This window comes from Gorilla gorilla, chromosome 19 (assembly GCF_029281585.2).
Source record: "Gorilla gorilla gorilla isolate KB3781 chromosome 19, NHGRI_mGorGor1-v2.1_pri, whole genome shotgun sequence".
In the NCBI taxonomy this organism is placed as follows: Eukaryota; Metazoa; Chordata; class Mammalia; order Primates; family Hominidae; genus Gorilla; species Gorilla gorilla.
In genome coordinates this window covers 108,713,816-108,733,851 of record NC_073243.2, presented here as the reverse complement: position 1 = coordinate 108,733,851, position 20,036 = coordinate 108,713,816, and the positions used below count along the sequence as shown (strand labels likewise).

The following is a 20,036-nucleotide window of genomic DNA, read 5'->3' as shown; positions in this document are numbered from 1 at the left end:
AAGTGGGCGAAGGACATGAACAGACACTTCTCAAAAGAAGACATTTATGCAGCCAAAAACACATGAAAAAATGCTCACCATTACTGGCCATCTGAGAAATCCAAATCAAAACCACAATGAGATACCATCTCACACCAGTTAGAATGGCAATCATTAAAAAGTCAGGAAACAACAGGTGCTGGAGAGGATGTGGAGAAATAGGAACACTTTTACACTGTTGGTGGGACTGTAAACTAGTTCAACCATTGTGGAAGTCAGTGTGGCGATTCCTCAGGGATCTAGAACTAGAAATACCATTTGACCCAGCCATCCCATTACTGGGTATATACCCAAAGGACTATAAATCATGCTGCTATAAAGACACATGCACACGTATGTTTATTGTGGCACTATTCACAATAGCAAAGACTTGGAACCAACCAAAATGTCCAACAATGATAGACTGAATTAAGAAAATGTGGCACATATACACCATGGAATACTATGCAGCCATAAAAAATGATGAGTTCATGTCCTTTGGAGGGACATGGATGAAATTGGAAATCATCATTCTCAGTAAACTATCGCAAGAACAAAAAAAACAAACACCGCATATTCTCACTCATAGGTGGGAATTGAACAATGAGAACACATGGACACAGGAAGGGGAACATCACACTCTGCGGACTGTTGTGGGGTGGGGAGGGGGAGGGATAGCATTGGGAGATATAATTAATGCTAGAAGACGAGTTAGTGGGTGCAGCGCACCAGCATGGCACATGTATACATATGTAACTAACCTGCACATTGTGCACATGTACCCTAAAACTTAAAGTATAATAATAAATAAATAAATAAAAGAATGTTCAATTTATTTAAGTGAATGCAGAACATTTATTAAATGTATCATATGATCAACCATGTAATTAACATAGAAATATAAATAAAATATATAAAGATTGGAAGGAAAGAAATGCATATGGCAAGAAAAATAAAGAAAAGATACACTTAGGAATAAATGAAACTGTTCTTATTTGCAAATGACATCTTTTTGTATGTAGAAAATCTAAAACGATTTGCAAACAATTAAAATATATGTAAATTTATCAGGTCACTGAATATAAGGTCAAGATACAAAAATCAAATATATGCTATAGATTAGCAAAGTGATCAAAAGTGAACTATAAAAGACAAATTGTGTATATTATTATCAAAACCAACAGAATGTTTAGAATGAAACCTAAGAGGAGATGTGCAAGACCTCTACACTGAAAACTAAAAAATATACATGAGGAAAAATGGAAGAAGATCTATATAAGGAAGAATATACAAAGACCATATGTTGGAAGGGTTAATATTTTTAAAGGAACAATTTCTACAAATTGAGACATAGATTTGAGGCAATCCTGAGCAAAATGGCATCAGAAATGATCATAATGATGATGAAGATGATGATGATGGTGATGATGGTGGTGATGGTGAGGATGGTGATAATTATGGTGGTGATGGCAATGATGATGGTGGTGATGATGGTGATGGGGATGATGGTGGTGATGGTGGTGATGGTGATGATGGTGGTGATGGTGATGATGGCGATGATGGTGATGATGGCGATGATGGTGGTGATGATGATGGTGGTGATGGTGATGATGGTGGTGATGATGGTGGTGATGGTGATGATGATGGTGATGGTGATGATGGTGGTGACGACGATGATGGTGGTTATGGTGATGATGGTGGTCATGGTGATGATGGTGATTATGGTGATGATCGTGGTGGTGGTGATGATGGTGATGGTGGTGGGTGGTGATGATGGTGATGGTGGTGATGATAGTGATGATGGTGGTGATGGTGATGGTGGTGATGGTGGTGATGGTGATGATGGCGATGATGGTGGTAGTGATGATGGTGATGATTATGGTGGTGATGGTGATGATGATGGTGGTGATGGTGGTGGTGACGGTGATGGTGGTAGTGATGATGGTGATGATGATTATGGTGGTGATGGTGATGATGGTGATGTTGGTGATGATGGTGGTGATGGTGATGGTGGTGATGGTGATGATGATTATGGTGATGACGGTGGTGATGGTGATGGTGCTGGTGATGGTGATGATGGTGGTAGTGATGATGGTGATGATGATTATGGTTGTGATGGTGATGATGATGGTGATGATGGTGATGATGATTATGGTGGTGATGGTGATGATGATGGTGATGATGGTGGTGATGGTGGTGGTGACGGTGATGATGGTGGCAGTGATGATGGTGATGATTATGGTGATGATGGTGATGATGATGGTGATGGTGGTGGTGGTGATGGTGGTGATGGTTATGATGGTGATGGTGATGATGATGATGGTGGTGATGATAGTGATGACAGTAATGATGGTGATGATGGCCATGACAATGTTAGAATTGGCCTGCATAATGTGTGATTTATGTGGAAATGCTAAAAATCAAGAATAGCCAGGGCAACCTTGGAGAAGAACAAGGACTTATGAACTGAGTGTCACAATTTATTTAAACCTCTAGTTGTTGTGACCACTTGATATTGGTGAAGAAGACAGAGAAGACCAACAGAGACAAAGCAGAGGACCGGAAATGGACCACACTCATCACCTTATTACATTGCAGGCAGCTAGGCAACCCAGGGGTGGGAAGGATGGTCATTTTAATAAATAGTGCTAGATCAATTTGAAATCCATCTAAGACCAAATAAATAAATAAATAAATAAACCATTACCCCAAACCTCACATCCTACCCAAAACCAATTCCAGTTGCATCACAGCCCTAAACCTGAGACTTTAAACTGTAAAACCTTTAGGAATCAACACATGGGAGTATTTTAAGAAATCTTTGCCTACTGTACAAAAGCACTAACTATAAAAGTAAATATGCATGAATTTGACTTCAATAACATTGAGAATTTCTGTTCAGGCAAAGACACAGTTAACAGAGTGAATATGCAAGCCATGCACAGGGAAAGAGCATTTGCAATATCTCTGTCTGATCACTAGTATCCAGAATACATCACGTCCTCTTCCGTATATTTATTTATGCTTCGAACTCTTGTGGCCTCTAGCTCCCTCCTTTTCCTCCTCTGATTGGAGAGCTGGGCAGATAACTGATATGCTGGAGGCTCTGCTTGCTCCTTGCTCCTCAGTGGGGATCAGCGGCCCACCAAGCACACATGCTTTTCACCTGGTCTCAGGTGCAATGTCCCCTCCCCAGCGAGGCCTTCCTGTTTCAGTCCCTTACTGTGCTGTACCTTCTGTCTCCAACATGTAATCACCTACAATTACTGAGATTGGGACTGTACTCTGGGATTTAAGCTCTATGAGGTTGAGGGAGGTTGAGGTACCCAACTGGTTTACTGCTGAAGCCCCAATGCCCATGCCAGGGCTTGGCAGTAGAATCTATTGGATAAACAGGAATTGCATTTTAAATTAATTTTAATACCAAGGCATATTTTGGTAACCCAAGAGCTGGGGAAACTCTTGTCCCCTCATTGGACACCCTGGGCCTGAGCCCTGCAGGTTTATGGTCATGGCAGCTTTCAAGTCCTTGATTCAACCAAGCATGCCACGCCTGACTGCCAAAGGGGGCCAAACAGTGTCTCACCGCTGACACCTGCCCATCAGCACAGCTGCCTTCCTCCAGGGCCCCTGCCTCAAAAAGGGAGGCTACTGTGGGATTTGGTGTCCAATTATTCTTCATTGTGAGGGTCCCTGTGCCATCTAGGGGCTTCAGCAGCATCCCTGGCCTCCACCCACAAGACCAGTAGTCCCTGTTCTCCCGGTTGTGACACCCAAAGCTGTTTCCAGACATTGCTGAAGGTTCCTTGAGGGAAAAAAAAATCACCCTTGGCTGCTAACTTCTACCCTCCAGGGACGAGATTTTGGGAAGTTGCCATCCAAAAATGGACTGTCTCTTGTAGTCACCCATACCAGTGCCATGCTGACAGAATAGGGTCTCCTCAGCTGGTTCTACCATTTTCACCTAATCATAGGTTCTCCAGTTGCTCTGTGGGGCTTGCAGTGGGAGCAGCGGGCAAGGACTCCAATCATCTCCAAACCACATCCTCGGTTCTGGGCCTTGTGAGTGCACCTTCACATTCTAGCATCCCAACCACCCCCATAAGGTGCATTTTTTTTTTTTTAGGAAGATTATGGTTCTAAAACCCACATGCCTATAATGATCACTTATTTTGGGCTACTGTATATGCCAAGCACTTTACACACCACAGGACTGAATGGAATTTTACCCCTTGTAGACATAAGGAAGCAGAGGCTTAGAAATGCAAAATGCCTGGTGGAAGTCCCGCTGCAAGGGTCAAACCCACAGGACTGTACTGGAAACGGAGTTTTGTCTGCAACTCCACCCTCTCTGCTTTTCTGAGAACTCACAGCACTCCTGCCACCCAAGCCCCATCTCCCCACAACATCCCTATTCCAGGGTTGGCAGTAACAAAACATTGAACGGTCCTACACAGCAGCTACTCACCAACCAAAGGGACCCAAAGGGACATGCCTCAGTGTCTGAGCAGGGGCCTGGAGTTCCCTGCAGTCCCAACTGTCATCCTTTTAGCTGCTAGATGGGAGGAGGTGTCGGGGATCTCAGAAACCCTGTTAACTAAGTTGCGGCATCTGGGCGCTCACAGCAACTTCTATTTACCAGTTGGTACACAGATGTTTCTGTATTTTAACCCCCTGTACAGCCAGCTGAACTCCACGGTGACCCCCGCCCCTTCAGGCATCCCACCCAGAAGACCAGCCATTGTCCAGTGTGCCCCTGCCACTACTGATGGCTTCAGGTGGATACCTGGCCCAGGCTGGGCTAATGCCCTCCCTCAACGATTTGATCTCCAGGCCTGGCTGGGTACGTGACCAAAGCAGGACACTCAGATCCCTTCCCTTGGAGTCTGTAAAGTAGAAATGAGAGTGGTTCTGCTACAGGCTTCACAGATGGGAGACAGTCAGTATGAAGAACAAGGTGGGTGACCAGGAGCAAAGCACACCTCCCAAAAGCAAAACTGCTATTTAAACAGCCAGAAATAATTGCTTGACTAATTACATTACGCTAATTTTGGACTTAAAGATAGTATGGTCAAGGTGTTTTTTTTTCTATTTAATACTTCTTGTTGCCTTTTTAATTTTTTTATTATTTATTTATTTTTGAGAGATGAAGTCTTGCTCTACCACCCAGGCTGGAGTTCAGTGATGTGTTCATAGCTCACTGCAGCCTCAAACTCCTGGGCCTAAGCAATCCTCCCGCTTCAGCCTCCCAAGTAGCTGACACTAAGGGTGCTTTTTACCATGCTGGGCCACTGGGCTACTTTTCTTTGTAGAGATGGGCATCTCCCTATGTTTCCCAGGCTAGCCTCAAACTTCTAGCCTCAAGAGATACTCTGGCCTTGGCCTCCCAAAGCATTGCAATTACAGGTGTGAGCCACTGTGCCCAGCCATAACCTATGATTAAATCAGATAGATGGATAGATAGATAATGATGAAATGTGTGTGTGTGTGTGTGTGTGTGTGTATGTGTGTATGTATATATATGTACGTGTATGTATATATATATATATATGTTTGTGGGTTTTTTGGTGTATGTATGTATGTGTTGTGTGTGTGTTTGTGTATGTGTTTATGTGTGTATGTAAGTGTGTGTGTATTTCAAATCATTTCCAAGATCCTTAAAGTGAAAGACACTTGAAGGTCATCTATTCCAGTTTCCTCCTTGTACAGATGATGAAACCAAGGATAATTAAGCTATTTACGTTTCTATCTTTCCATGAAAAGGCAGTTCTTAAGGACAGACATTCCAGTTCCCATGTGTTATGACAGCTCTGCACACGTGCATTGCAGAGAGCATGGGGGCGCCCCAGGTGATCCCGTCCAAGGTGGGCCCGTCTAGCTGCAGCCACGTAAACTGCAGCCTGAAAGGAAGAGCCACTCACGCCCACCTGTGAGGGACACTTTGCCATTCTGTTTTTTTCTATTGTGGATTTTTCAGTTTCATGGTAGAAGGCAACATACTCTGTCCTCTCAGAATATCTGTCTGTATCACAGGATCACAGAAAGTCCCTAGACAGGTCGGGTGTGGTGGCTCACATCTGTAATCCCAGCACTTTGGGAGGCCAAAGCAGGCAGATCACCTGGGGTCAAGAATTCCAGACCAGCCTGGCCAATATGATGAAACCCTATCTCTACTAAAAATACAAAAATTAGCCAGGCATGGTGGCACACACCTGTAATCCCAGCTTCTCAAGAGGCTGAGGCATGAGAATTGCTTGAAACCGGGGGGCAGAGGTTGCAGTGAGCCAAGATAGCACCACTGTACTCCAGCCTGGGTGATGGGTGACAGGGTGAGACTCCATCTCAAAAGAAAAAAAAAGAGAGAGAGAAAGAAAGTCCCCAGACAGAAACATTATTACGTCCAGCTGCCTTTGTGAGCCACAAAACGGATGACGATTGCATTGCATACAAAGCCATGAGGGGCAGTGGTATTACTTAATGCCGGTAGGACTAAAATGTCACTGGATTCACTTCTGGAAAGTATCTGGAAAATAACGCTCTGGAGCAGAAATCATGGTCCACCCTTACGACCAAACTTTATCCTTCAGGGCCAGGCACTCCACAACACATGAGATGGATTCTGTACCACCATCTGTGCCCAGCTCTGGCCATCAGAACATGGGCCCTGCCCTGGCATAGCCATTCATACCAAGCCATTCTCCACCAAAGACTAAATAAATTCTAAGATTATTCCAGAGATCTTTTCTCCCTGAGTCTTTTAAATCACTCCTGTGATTATGCTCTGATGTTACCATAGCTATTACTTAGCTGAGAGATAAAAAGTTATTTATTAAAGGCACATGGTAACTGGCATTCATTATTTAAAGAGTATGAATGGAAAGGAGAAATGAACTTTTTCTACCATAGATAGGGCCAGCGGATGTCTTATCCTCTTGTACCTGTGTCAGCGAAGGGTGAAAATTGTACAAAGACATATTTAGCTCAATAAAAGAAAGGCATGTCTGATAAGCTTGATAATTCGTCTAAAACAGAATAAACTCACTTGCATGGAGGCAGGAACGTCCTTCCTGGAAGTTTCCAACAGAAGCTAGGTGACCATCTGTCAGAAGCATGATATTGGGGGCTCGTGAGGGGATGGAGTATTACACCGGGTGATTCTTGTGGTGGACATCGGGGTTCTCCACCTGGATCCCCACCTCACAGCTGAGGCAGCATCTCCCAGATGTTGACAATATTGTCTGCTAAAAGCTCAGAGAATTGACTTGCCTAAGTTCACATCCCTTCTCAGGGGATAGCAACTGGCTTGATGACAACCTCCAGTCAAGCCGGAGGATCATCCAAGCTCCAGAATCGCTGAGGCCTCAGCTGCAGCTGCATTGAACTCCAGCTTCTTCTCCTGCTCAACCCTGCCTCCTCACAAAGACACCTCCCCAGCTCTTGTCTGCAAACCACTGCATGCCCCGCTCCAAGGAGCTCAGGCTAAGGCAGTCCCTCAGGCTCCTTTGAGTGTTTATAATTCTACCATTTCTTCTCTTTCCAGACAGAGAACACTTACAGATATGCCACAGTTTAATTCACATGCCTTCGCTATCTCGAGTGTAGCCAGCCAGAGTGTGGTGAGAACCACTGCCAACCTCCTCTGCCTTCAGCACTCGCGGTGTGTCCATCTGTGTTCTCAGCACTCTACCAGTGAGGCAGGGAGACTCCTGGAAATTATGTTCACAGGAGAGACTTCCAGGAGCCAATGTGGATCACAATGCTGAGGACATCCAGACACACTGTGCAGGGGATGAAGAACGCAGAGATCCCAATGCTATCCCTCAATAGCTATGCATTAGCCCTCAAGGTCAGGCTCCCAGAAACCCGGGTCCCCACCTGCACATCCCTGCCCCGGCTCACCCTCTACACATCACCTGTGCCCAGGAAGCGGTGAGCCGGTGAAGGAATAAATGAATACAGGAATGAAGGAGCTTTGCGTCCCATGGCCATTCCCTCCAAATACATTCAGCAAACTTGGCTCGGCACCCTGCGGGTCTCACGCTCTTTAGCCATATCCAGGCCGCCCACAATACTGGCTGAAAATGAATCATCCTGGGCCTAAGCAGGCTGTGTGAGGCTAGCATTAATCATCTTCCCTCGGGTTGGTTTCCTGGAGCCGGGGCACACCCTCACCCGGGCACTGTCTCAGGCAAATGGCTTCTAATTGTTTCTTACTTGCCATATAATGTCCTATTCCGGCATCACAGGCAGGCATAAAAATGCAGGACGCCAAATGGGAAGGAACTTTAGAAGTTTTCCAGTGTGTTCTCCTCAGACCCACAGCCTCCCGAGCCTCAGCCATCACCATGTAAATGCTAATGAATGACAAGCACCACGGAGGACTTTCATCTTACCATCTGAAGAGGAAGTTGGCTCTGGACATGGGTCAGTTGGGCCATTTAGTTAAAATTTGGTGCTACTGAGAGCAAGATAGAGACTCAGGCCCCTTATGGCCAATTAACTCTGTGCAAAGAGAAAAACTCAGTTCTGTGGTCAAAAGCTACCCTCTTCAACACAGTTAGGTATTCTAGAAATGTGTGATGTTGACCCCAAAGGGGAATGGAGTGTAAGGGGAGGGGCAGTTCAGCGATGACGTCCTCACAGCCTGGAGAGGCAGCTGACAGCACGTGAGTGATTATCTGCAGGTTAGGAGATGTCTCACTGTTTAGGAATGACAGAAATAAATCTTTTGAGCTGCAGACAAACATTTTGTTTAGTTAGGTCCAGGTATCTCATTGAGGAGCGGCTTTGGAGATCATGTTTCTAAACCTTTGGCTTTATGGAGTCATTGATTTCACTTCTTTGTTAGTTACCCACAAGGTAAACACACTTTTGAATGCAATTTTACTATTTTTTTCACTGATCATTTAATAGAATTATAAAACCTTAGGTTTAGAAATATCCATACAGCTCACTCTTTTTAGGTAACCAATCCACGCTTACTGTGCCTGGTGACAAGCCATTGCCCAAGCTGTCTCTCGCCACCTCTGGAAAAAGCAAAATAGGGGGTCTCCTAAAGAGAGCGCTCCATCTGGGGGCACTCGGATAACCAGAAAACTCTGGTTTATGCTCAGAACATAAACTAGACACATCACGAGGTGGATTTCTGTTTGTTCCCTTTTCCTAGAACAAGGATGGTTTCTGCCTTGCTTTGACACAACTAATGGAGGCCATTGAAATAATCTTTCCCACTAGGAAGACTGTCACAAGGTGAGTGCTTGATGGTGCCTGCACCCAGACAGAAAGAGGCGCCATGCCCTTAGACACCTCCCTAAATGCACATAACGGCCTGAGTCTCCTTCCCTTCCAGACTCTCCATTTGCTTTTTTTTTTTTGAAGGCAGTGAAAAACTATTTTCATCTTTCACTCTCAATTCCTGGCAAAATATTTAGCATTCAAGAAATATTTTTGGATAAATTAACCAGTAGGTGATCATCTCACTTTCTCTGCCTAAGCATATAAAATCACACCAGATAAAAAAGCCACGCTGACAGACCCCTGTCTCCTGTCCTCACCCAGTGAGGCCTCTGCAACACCGCCCCTAACACTCACACTAGCACGGTGGACGTCAGCCACTAACACACGCTCACACCAGCACGGTGGGCGTCACCCACTGACACACGCTCCCGCCAGCACGGTGGACGTCACCCACTGACACACGCTCCCCCCAGCACGGTGGGCGTCACCCACTGACACACGCTCACACCAGCATGGTGGGCGTCACCCACTGACACACGCTCCCGCCAGCACGGTGGACGTCACCCACTGACACACGCTCCCCTCAGCACGGTGGGCGTCACCCACTGACACACGCTCCCGCCAGCACGGTGGGCGTCACCCACTGACACACGCTCCCGCCAGCACGGTGGGCGTCACCCACTGACACACGCTCCCCCCAGCACGGTGGGCGTCACCCACTGACACACGCTCCCGCCAGCACGGTGGGCGTCACCCACTGACACACGCTCCCGCCAGCACGGTGGGCGTCACCCACTGACACACGCTCCCGCCAGCACGGTGGGCGTCACCCACTGACACACGCTCCCGCCAGCACGGTGGGCGTCACCCACTGACACACGCTCCCGCCAGCACGGTGGGCGTCACCCACTGACACACGCTCCCGCCAGCACGGTGGGCGTCACCCACTGACACACGCTCCCGCCAGCACGGTGGGCGTCACCCACTGACACACGCTCCCCCCAGCACGGTGGGCGTCACCCACTGACACACGCTCCCGCCAGCACGGTGGGCGTCACCCACTGACACACGCTCCCGCCAGCACGGTGGGCGTCACCCACTGACACACGCTCCCGCCAGCACGGTGGGCGTCACCCACTGACACACGCTCCCGCCAGCACGGTGGGCGTCACCCACTGACACACGCTCCCGCCAGCACGGTGGGCGTCACCCACTGACACACGCTCCCGCCAGCACGGTGGGCGTCACCCACTGACACACGCTCCCGCCAGCACGGTGGGCGTCACCCACTGACACACGCTCCCGCCAGCACGGTGGGCGTCACCCACTGACACACGCTCCCGCCAGCACGGTGGGCGTCACCCACTGACACACGCTCCCGCCAGCACGGTGGGCGTCACCCACTGACACACGCTCCCGCCAGCACGGTGGGCGTCACCCACTGACACACGCTCCCGCCAGCACGGTGGGCGTCACCCACTGACACACGCTCCCGCCAGCACGGTGGGCGTCACCCACTGACACACGCTCCCGCTAGCACGGTGGGCGTCACCCACTGACACATGCTCCCTCTAGCACGGTGGACGTCACCCACTAACACACATGGCAGCCCTGGACTCTTCTTTCCTGGATGTCCAAGGGAATTCCCCAGAGGGATCAATGTTCCTCAGAGAAAGAGGCGACGTTCATCTTCCTTGTATGTAAGCACAATTTCCCCCCTGGAAGAACCACAGTGCGTTCATCCTGTCTGTAATACCTTAGGACGTGATGGTATCCAAGTCCCTCTGGAATGAGCTTCAGTTCTAAGGTTTTGAAGGGAAATAAGAAGCAAAGGATCTTGGGCCAAGCATTTATCTTTTATGAAATGAGGTGAAATGAGCCAAACCATTGTGAAATTAACTAGGAATGAAATTTAGTTTTATAATACAATTACTCAAGTTGCAGATAATAATAATTGTGAAGAATTAATCTAAGGATTTGCCCTTTCCTTGGAGTTGTAGCTGAATGTGGGTGAAAGAAGTTCTTTAGCTCCTGGAAGGATGTCATCTCATTCTGCTCCATTCACTCTTTCTCAAAGTGGATTAGCAATACAAGTACAGAGTGGATTGATCTCTTGTCACAAGCCAAAAGATTCAGACTTTGTGTGCAGTAAATATTTATTGAATGAACACATAATTTTAAAAGCTACATGAAATATCACCTCAAAAACCTCTTAATTGTTTCATATCTGTGATTCAAAATATAGCATTTGACATTTTTCTAAAGATATTTAAATCATAGCTATTTCTAAAGAATAAAATCTGCCAGCTTTTTTGCTATTTCTGAAAATAGACATTAGTCTACTTTTCAGCACTCAGGTATAGGGTACATTCAATGATCGCAGCTGAGCCACAAATGTGGATGCTTAAAATGATTTTCTCTGAGCTCTCACCAAATATTCAACACGTAAAAGCTTGCATTATTATCTTTTTGAGTCCGGGTCCCAGGAGCCCCTCACTAAACAAGAGCTTGTTGATTAACCTTGAATCCAGTACATGCTGCCCACTGACATAATCCCACCTCACTCTCTCCCTCAGTCCCCTTCTCCAGAGATCATCTTGAATGGGAAGAGGAGAGAGGTGACCTTTGCTATGGATGCATGCACTGCAAGTGTGAGGCCCCACGGTTGCCACCGGGAATAGCTATCTACCCAGGACCTGATGAAGCGCTGTCCAGACAGCTCTGTAATCCTATACCAGCACACCAATATGTGTGCTAAACTGATCAATAATAAGATTGATACATCTTCTACTTGGGTAAGTTAATCTTCTTATTGATCAGCGTAGCAAACATATTGCTTTTCTTGGGCAGTCTTCCTCTCTAGCTCTTCTCCCCCACCTCAACGCCCTGGTTGTCTGGTGCTATCAAGAAGAGAAATAGAACAACATTTTCTACATTAAATGCTTCCATTACATCAGGATCATCTTAACCAGCTGCAAATATCTCTTAGAGGAGAGGATTTATAACCGGCAGGTGCCCAGCTCATTTTTCTGTGTGTGTTAAAATCTTGATAATGACCTGGGCTTCTCCCTGCTCACATTTAGCATGTAGATTTTAAATTAATAATAGTTATCCATTGAAGGCAACGCTTGCCTTTCCCATTACAGCACCTACAGCAAAGATCTGAAAAATTAAGACTGCAAACAAAGCCAGCACAAGGCACACACCCAGTCTATTCCTGTTGTATTCTTTTTCCTATTCAAGACAGAGTAAAAGTGGGAGACATGGAAAGCAATTTCAGAGGACAGAAAGGAGCTAGCCCCAGACAGGGAGAATGACGGAGAGAACTTAACAGGAATGCTTATTCCAGGAAGATAATCCAAATCAGGGGACCGATTTCTCCTCCAACGTCCACACTCACAGGAGGAGACTCTGGGTCAGACGCTTCACCTCCAGTTCTGTGGCAACTCCCTCTGTGACTTGGCAATTACTGTCGCCCATACCCAGAGGCTACAGAAAAGCTGGGTTTCCTAACACCCAGAGCATTGTTGTCAGATGCGGAAGGGCAATCCAGTGCTGGAGTGCTGTCCAGACATGCAGGGCCCCTGCCAGCCCCTGGCAGGATGGGAGGAGACTTGAGAGGGGATGTGTAATGGCGCCTTCTAGAAGAGAGGCCTTAGCAGCTCTGAAAGCCACACGGTTTAACGTGGAGCCAGGATGTGGTGTCTCCACCGGAGCGTCCTGCGGGAGGGCATGCAGGCTTAGAGCACAGCAGGAACAGTGCTGGGGCACCTTGGAGCAGCCCCCAGCCACAGCCAGCCAGCCGGGAGGAGGGAGGGTTGCCAGCTGGGCAAGTCTGTGGGTGAGTGAGAGCACAGGCTGCTGTGGAGGGAGAAACATAATTTCTGACCCATGGACCACGTACTGGGGCAGACTATTGTGCACCATGTGTAAGGAAGACTATTCTTTAAAGGGAATTGGGCCTCCTGAACAGGTGGGTTCTGGAAGGCAGCAGCTGGCTCAGGTGTGTGGAGACTCCCAGTGTCAGGAGGTGTGCTGGGGACAGCCGAAGATTGAGATCTTCAGGAACTGCTTCCGAGCACCAACACGCAGGTTCTCTTTCCTGACTGCCAGCACCTTTGCCACGTCCAGGAAACATCAGTCCTGGAGCACTGGTCGGGGCCCTGCCTGTGCCCGTTTCAGACTTTGTCCGTCTGGAGGCCTGCGACGCAAGGAAGGCTGTCAAGCTCCCCTTCGTCCTCCCCAGCAAGCCCTCCGAGGGGCCTTCCACGTGCCACAAAGGAGCCAGCTCAAATGAGAATGCGATGGGTTTAAACCCTTTGGAAAAATGCTTAGTTGGCAAATGAGAGTCAAGTGCGGCCTTCCCTCCGCCACCTGGACGTCTCCCTGGGCTGGGTTATGCCCGTCATTGAGCTGGCTTTGCTCTGCCAGGGTCCCACAAGAATGCATGCAGCATTTTGATGGTGGGATGCTGTGTCTTTTGGATCGCTCCCCTGACCTCCACACTACATAGGATGGGGTCATCCGTGTTTGCTGAATGATGTTTGAATAAAGACAAGTCAGAGGCTCGGCCCAGGAAAGCCCATCCTTTTCTAGAATCTCCTGGTGGACAACTTTGAGTTCAGCTTGCTTGATTTGCTTTTCTAACACTGAACTTTGATAGCTCTGTGCCTACTTTAGGGGAGGCTATTATGGCTCAGGGCTGACTTTCATACTTGATACAAGCACATGTTGCTGAATTTAATCATCACTAAAGTGTCCATGTGGGAGGAGGGGGGTCACCTTCCCCCACGCTGCAGGGACAAAGAAACTGAAGTGCACAGTCTTGCTGGAGACTCCAAGATATTTGGTGGGCGAACTGGAGGTGAGCTTGGTTCCCTGCGCTTTGCCAGGTGTGAGAGACTGAAGAATACTCAGAGTTTTCCTTGAGATTAGAACTCTGGGCAGCCCCTCTGGGGTCAGCATCTTAGAACATCGTGAACATAATCAGCAAGTCCATATAGGGAAAGGCTCTGGAAGGGCACAGCTGTGCCTTCTCCATGGCTCCATCTCGGGTGGGTGGGAGTCTATTCTGCGGCTTATAGGCAAGAAAGGAATCTTGGTGACAAACCCTCCCTATGCCAAGGGCCACGTAATTAATGTTCTAAAGCAAAGGAAGTGAAATCAAGGGCCTTTGATGAAGTGGAGAAATGCTCACTAGGCTCCGGGTTGCTCTACTTTCTAAGTGATAAATACAGTCTCCTTCAAGTGGGAAAAATGCTTCACAATATCCATTAGGATGGAGGCCAACAGCCATGGTTTAAGGACGAGCTTCTGAAAGCTGCCACTCACGGATGGAAAGGTTTGGCCAATTCATGGCATGCGTCCAGGACCAGCAGTGCCAGCTTTAGAAACTCAAAATTTTCACTTTATTTCAAAATTCCCTTGCACCTTACTCAGTATGTATGTACAACAATCTTTTCCTTACCCCAGAATCTGAACAAGAACAGCTCTGAGAACAAGTTTTCTGCCACCTGTATAGGATTAGAAGAAAGGTAGACATCAACAAGCAGGAAGATTGAAGGCACCACGGGTGCCTGTGTGGGTCTAGCAATGCCCTGTGACCCTGGGCATCACCAGCTGTGTGCAGGGAACCACAAGTGCCCTTCCGGGGAGCTGGGCACAGTCCTTTCTGCCTGGCACTAACAAAGTGGCCAGGCTTCTGTTTTCAGGGGAACGAGGCTGAGCCAAGTGGAGAGAATGAGTTATTTAAAACCAGTTCTGCCCATAGATCCCTGATTTCTTACAACTATTTTTGACTGACAGGCAAGTCCCTGTGTCCTTTTTATTTCTGTGAGTTAACTGAGGTTTTTACACTTTTTGCTAAAAAGGAAAAAAATTCCTTTTCTTGGCACTCAGGGAAATCTTTCTGCAAAACATTTGCAGCCAAGAGCTGGGGCAATGGGCCTTTTTCCTTGTCTTCTGTGGAATACCAATACTTTATTCTGAATCTGAGATATTCCTGATGGACCAAAAGTGAAAAAAAAATTTAAATGGAGGAAAAAAGCCCTCCCTCTTCTGTCAAGAGCAAAAGAATTCTCAATCTTTCTAGGACGAATGTTGGATGTGATCCTCTTATTTCACCTTTGGATAAATTCTCACTTCAAGCAAAACTCTTTTCCTTTGAAACTGCTGTTATGCAGACACATACCAAAATCACTCAAAAAGAATGTTTTGCCTCAGAATAATGTGATGTATTTAATGTATTCTGACAGTCATCAACATGCTGGACTCTAAATGCCTTTCATTTCTACGTGTTCTTCTTTCTCTATGTTGGCATTGGACATCTGTCCTTAATTAGTACCTGCTCTTGGATGGTTTTCTCAGCCAGGAATGATTTTGCCACACACAGTCACCCACAGGGACATCTCACAAAGTCTGGAGACATTTTGGGTGGTCACCCTTGGGAGAGGGAGATGCTACTGGCATCCAGTGGTCGAGAGTAGGGATCCCATCATGCACAGGCCTGCCCCCAATCATCCAACGCTAACGTCCATATGCCAGGACAAGAAGTCTTCATCAGATAATGAGGACATTTCGCCAGATAGACAACCAGACGTTCAATCTGACACAATTTATAGTTTCTAAGCTAATACACATGACTTTGGAATAAGTGGCCAATGCCATGTCTGCATACTATATACGGTATTTTTAAAAATTTATTCACACATATGGTAGCTACCCCATGCCCACACTTTATCAGGAGCATCCCTGAGAGATCTCCTAAGGTGGAGAAGACACAGACACTCCACAACCACAAAGCTAACAGAATGTCATTACGGACAGTCCAAAAAGAGGGAGACATATGCAGTAGCCTGAAAAACAGATACAGGATGTTTTGCATTAAAAATAGGAAGGAGACAGGGTGACTCAATTTGGAAACAAAAGGCTGAAAACTCAACACGTGTCTTTAGATAGACAGGAGAGAAGGCTATTCCTGAAACTGTTCAATGGAACAGAGTTCATGAGAAATAGGGTTGGAGATGCCGTTACTGAAAGAAAAAAAAGAAAGAGGAATTTCACTATGAATGATCCAAATGTAAAGACACTGGTTAGAAGAAAAAAAAAAAAAAACAGGCCAGATGTGGTAGCTCACACCTGTAATCCCAGCAATTTGGGAAGCAGAGGTGGGTGGATCACCTGAGGTCAGGAGTTCAAGACCAGCCTGGACAATGTGGTGAAACCCCATCTGTACTAAAAATACATTTTAAAAAAATTAGCCAGGCATGGTGATGTGTGCCTGTAATACCAGCTACTGGGGAGGCTGAGGCAGGACAATCGCTTGAGCCTGAGAGGCAGATTGCAGTGAGCTGAAGTTGCACCATTGCACCCCAGCCTGGGCGACAAGAGTGAGACTCCATCTCAAACAAAAAAAAAAAAAAGAAAAACAACAACAACAACAAAATGATACTAAATAAAGAGAAAACGGGCTTCAGATGAGTTTGGATTATTGTTGGGATTAATAAATTAGAAAAGCAAGCTGTAAATTAATTATATTTTGTCTTCCAGTCTACAGAAAATGCTAGAAAAAATAGATTTCAGTTTGTTTGCATTGAATATGCTAGGGTCACATTTTTGGGTAAAGTATGCCTAAAAAGAGAAAGGTAAATCAAAGTCTTACATTTTCAGAGCAACAAAGGAATCTGTCACCTTTATAATATTTAATATAGAAACTTAGCAATATATTGTCTACTGTTTACAACTATATTAGCAGAAGGCTGCTGAGTTCATATACAACATTAGCAAGCAAATTCCATTTCTTACAAATAAACACATTATATGAAATAATCGATATACAGTATTGCCCAATCACTGTGACCATCACATGCCTTCAAGTGGAAAGTTATAGTACTCAGAGATGAAGTAAGACAGTTTGGGTAACAGCTGAGTACCTTTGGAAGCTTCGTGTTTCTTAAATTTTATTTAAAAAGACAAACCCTAAATAGCTATATATACCCAACTCTTTAACACTGCATTTGCCCGCTCTGTTCTTGGAGTCATAAAATGTCAATTTAAAAAAAAATTTTTATTTTGTAATTTTCCTCAGAAGGATAACTCAGGATTCTCCAGCAAAAGCTTGAAATGCTGTGGGTTGATTCAACCTCTGACCTATGGTAATTGACTCTGTCTGCCTATGTTTTCAGCTCCGAAAAGGAAAAACATGACAACTGGCTGTGCTTTCAGAACGAAAAGGGCAAATCCAACTTTCAGTATAGGAAGTCTGAGTTGTGTGGGGCAGAGGTACTGTGGGAAGGGTGCCCAGGTGCCCACATATAGTGGAATTAATGGTGAGAACTTTGATGGGTGGAGATGGGAGAACAGGCCTTCCAGGGGACAGTGGAAAAATGAATGCAAAATCATGAGGGAAAGGAGCATGGCCTTGAGTCACAAGCATGGGGTCCTCGCACAGAAATAATCAGGAGGTAAGTTTGTAAGCATTTGGGGGTCTTAAAGTGAAACACCTTGCACTAAGCTGTCTGTCTTTTATCCTGTATGCACGAGGAAAGAAAGAATGAAGGTCCACAACCAACACCAAGCTCTGAGAAGTTGACTTGGATGATGTTCTACCCAGCTCTCATCTAAAGGAGCAGAGTCCCCAAGCCAGAGGAAGCTGTCAGAGAGCTTCTCAGCTGTGAAGATTCTATGAGGTCCCAGAGGTTAATGACGCCAGTTACAGAAGCTTGACAGAGCAAAAGGGGAAGGATGTGTCACTTGGCTGTGTGGCTGGCTGATCTTAGGGAATGAGAAAGCAAATGTGATGGAGGTGACCAAGGGGTGACAATGCTTCGCCACCATGATGAAGAGCATACAGGGGACTGGGGGTCACAGGGAAGTGAGGATAGGGAAGTAGGGAGTGTGCTTGGTTTGGAAAATGTAGATTATTGATGTACCCTTGAGCTGTTTAGACAGAGGTGGCCAAAGACAGCTGGAGGATGGTGACTTCATATTAGGATTCAGGGCTGCCACACCACTCAGCTTCAGGAGTTACCTTTCCTCTTGTTTTCCATGTGCCTGGTGCTTCTCAGAGTTGTGTAGTGTGGTGGCCTTGGGAAAGGGTCACTACTAATAGTTTCAAGAAGCCTGAAAATCAATGCAACACATCTACCTGCATTCAGAAAAAATATCTCCTACTTTTGCTTGACTGATGTAGGTCAATATAACACCCCTGCGGAACTCACATCTCCACACAGGTATGTGGACTATGGCCACGCTCTTTCATGGTACATTAGCTGCACATACACAGCCACACTGTCAGTTTCAGGACGGAGGTGGAATACTCCATCCTGTTTGGACATCCCTTGCCCTCACAGCTCTGAAAGACTGCTGTTGCAACATCTGCCCAGGTGTGTGTCAGCCTACCTATGGGAACCTGAACCCCAAAGTCCTCTTGAGTGTGGTTAGTTCCTATCAGCTCCATTCCTATCACTCCACATCCCTTTCATGTTTCTTTCCTGGATATATTTTCCTTGATATTATTCAAGAAACATTAAATAAAAGTCATGGACACAAAATTCTGCAGGCTGTGGTAGGGTAGAAACCAATATGAATGTAAGTTAGCCACTGTGACTTCCAGAAGACGGTGAGCCAGAGGGTTGGTGCCTTGGTAACCTTCTAGCATGGCCCAGTCTGGGGTGCCTGCCTCAACTGCCCTGAACCTTCCCCTCAATACAACATGTGGAGATAATGTCCCCAATGTCAACACTGTCAATGTCCCCAGCCTTGACACTAGGGACACTGTCTCAACACATCGTATTTCACCAGGAAGCAATGCTCAGTACACGCATGAAGGTGAGCTTCCTTCATTTTAATGAGATTCCGCTTCCTGCACTCATCCTCAGGTACCTCCAAATATCCAGGCATTCACACAAAGAGCTCCACGGGCTCATGATCTATTATTTCTGTCACATCCATATGAATCTAAGTATTTTGCTTCATGAAATCATATAATATTAGACTCATGGGAACTTTTATTCAAACATAATTATGCATGGATCCTTACATCCACATATACAATATATGAAACAAAAATGTAGCTGCTCTTGTTGGCATGAGTGGAGAGGGATCCCAAATTCTCAGAAGCTCCCCTAAGGCTCCAAGGAAATTCGGGCTCTGCAAACCTTAGATTAACAAACCCTGAGATAGGTGAACCTTATTTTACCAGTGAGAAAAATGAGGCCTGCTATATGGTAACGGCGTTCTGTCTTCTAAATCTGAGCTGTCTCTGCCCATGTCACAGTAAATATATGCCTCTTTTAAATGCATATGGAGAAATTTTTCAATTAGTTTCATTCTCAGGCAACTGACAGGGTAGTAAAAGATGTGACTCACAGAATTTTATATCTATTATATGACTTGGCTGCAACACAGCAAATGTATTATGATATTGATTGGCACCAACTAATAAACAGCATTACAGAAATAATGCAACCACAATAAATGAGACTGGAGTCAAACCAAAAGACTTTGAAAATGAATACTTTGGTAATTATGACCCTCTCTATAAATATAATGGGCAAGGTAGAGAAGCAATTTTTAATGTGTGATATTGTTATGATTAATACATAGAACCGCAAGCAATAAATCCAAGGGAATTATGTAAACTATGATATCTTGCTCACAATATGGTGTTAGTTTTACATTAAAATGTTATAAAAATGAATTGTATAACTTTCCCCCCCCCAAAAAAAGAAATAATTAGGAAAAGCATGACAAGGATTTTAGTGAATTATACACTGCATATA

The 20,036-nt window shown here is 45.9% G+C and overlaps 2 long non-coding RNA genes across 2 annotated transcripts in view; one reads left to right on the top strand and one right to left on the bottom strand.

Annotated features, from left to right (window-relative positions):
- LOC129527954 (uncharacterized) overlaps window positions 1-20,036 on the bottom strand; it is a 119,183-nt gene that overhangs the window by 27,374 nt on the left and 71,773 nt on the right. The gene's annotated exons all lie outside the window — the stretch shown is intronic.
- LOC115931270 (uncharacterized) lies at window positions 8,296-18,140 on the top strand. Its single transcript, XR_004067787.1, has 3 exons — window positions 8,296-8,442; window positions 9,185-9,267; window positions 17,797-18,140. It is a non-coding gene; the product is annotated as an uncharacterized lncRNA (long non-coding RNA).